Genomic DNA, 2,209 nt, shown 5'->3' with positions numbered 1-2,209 from the left:
ATTGATCAAGAACGAAAGTCAGAGGTTCGAAGGCGATCAGATACCGCCCTAGTTCTGACCATAAACGATGCCAACCAGCGATCCGCCTGAGTTACTCAAATGACTCGGCGGGCAGCTTCCGGGAAACCAAAGTATTTGGGTTCCGGGGGAAGTATGGTTGCAAAGCTGAAACTTAAAGGAATTGACGGAAGGGCACCACCAGGAGTGGAGCCTGCGGCTTAATTTGACTCAACACGGGAAAACTTACCCGGCCCGGACACTGGGAGGATTGACAGATTGAGAGCTCTTTCTTGATTCGGTGGATGGTGGTGCATGGCCGTTCTTAGTTGGTGGAGCGATTTGTCTGGTTAATTCCGATAACGAACGAGACTCTAGCCTATTAAATAGGTGCGGGGTTCCCAGCACCTTACAACCTTCTTAGAGGGACAAGCGGCTCCTAGCCGCACGAAACAGAGCAATAACAGGTCTGTGATGCCCTTAGATGTCCGGGGCCGCACGCGCGCTACACTGAAGGAAGCAGCGTGTCTTTATCCCTGTCTGAAAAGACTGGGTAACCCGTGGAACTTCTTTCGTGATTGGGATAGGGGCTTGCAATTGTTCCCCTTGAACGAGGAATTCCCAGTAAGCGCGAGTCATAAGCTCGCGTTGATTACGTCCCTGCCCTTTGTACACACCGCCCGTCGCTACTACCGATTGAATGATTTAGTGAGGTCTTCGGACCGATGTCCGGCGCGGCCTTTCGGTTGCGCCGGTCTGTTGGAAAGATGACCAAACTTGATCATTTAGAGGAAGTAAAAGTCGTAACAAGGTTTCCGTAGGTGAACCTGCGGAAGGATCATTAACGGATTGTGAAGGGTGAGCGCCTCAGCTGCGTCTGCGCCCGACACTTTCTGCCGCTGACCCCGTTTGGACGCGGGGTCGGCTTTTCCCCACGGGGCTGCCTGAATGTGGAGCGGCACCCCGTGACAAATTGTTGCGCCCAGCGGACGCCAACACCGCGACCTTGGACGGTCGGCCAGGTGGCGGACGCGGGTACAAACGGCGCAACGCACTCATAGGTCGGCTTTCGACCCGCCACAGCACCGTGGCTCGAAGCGCTCGAAATGCGCGACCCGACCGCTGCGGGACCGCCTAGTACTGTAAACAGGAGCGGCGGAGCGCGAACGGCGAGTCGTGGTTACGTCGGTAGAAGGCGAGGCTGCGCGTTCCCGAAACGCCAGCCGAGTGCCCTCCCGACCGTTCGAGCGTGCAAGAACGAGACCCGACAATCGCGCGGCGACTGCCAAGTACGAGAGGAACGGCACAAGCGTCGGCGGTCGGTCAAGGAACTGGCGATGTGACGGGTCCGCTGTGCACCAGTGCATACCGTCCCGCCGTCCGCGGCAAGCGCCTCCGCGTCCTCGGGTGACGGAGGCTGCCGGTCGGTTCTTGCAGGCGAGGGATCTCGCTGGCACCGGTTCGCGTTGACGCGCGGCCGGTCATGGCACGGCGATGCGACGGCCGAGGTGCGCAGTACTCGATGGAGGAACCGCACGCTCCGATGACCGTCCCGCCCTCCGCGGCGTATGCGTACCGACCGTAATGGTTGCAGCAGCGCCGGCCGGCTTTTGAATTCGCCACACGAAACACGGTGCGAGATCGCGGTTAGGGGAGCGTCGACGTTGCCAGGCGTTTTGCTTGCTGCCGAGGGAAAGGCGGCACGGCCACGTCGCGCTCGTCGCGATTAGCGGGTCTGCGCGCTTTGGGAAGGTGCCGCAACGACTTGCCGAAAGAGGAAGCACGGAAGAACGAGGGACTTGGACGTCCCGACAATTGAACGCACTTGCGGCCAGGCCCTTGCTGGCTTCGTTCTTCCGCCTCGAGTAGGCTCGTACGCGGCTCCGGCGCCGAAAGTGGTCCTTGGCACCGACTTCGGTGGACGTGGGAAGTGCCGCGCAAGTACGGCGCGCCTGGCTCCACCTGTTGGCTAAAGTAGGCAGCCGGATCGGCATTTTGGTGTGCGGTGGCAAACCGTGGATGCGAAAAAAGCTTGTGCGATTTCGTGGAACAAAAAGCGGGGGTCCCCCTTTTTATGCGGAGGAGACCGACCCGCCTGCCGTGGTGAACCGCGACGCCACGGTAAAAACGGGAGAGGCTTGTCGATGGGACCGTGCATCCCGCGCTCCACGGAGGCCGGGAGGCGGCCGCCCGAGGAAATGTGTAGCCGTCG

This window comes from Rhipicephalus microplus, unplaced genomic scaffold (assembly GCF_043290135.1).
Source record: "Rhipicephalus microplus isolate Deutch F79 unplaced genomic scaffold, USDA_Rmic scaffold_137, whole genome shotgun sequence".
NCBI lineage: Eukaryota > Metazoa > Arthropoda > Arachnida > Ixodida > Ixodidae > Rhipicephalus > Rhipicephalus microplus.
This window is presented reverse-complemented; position numbering follows the sequence as displayed.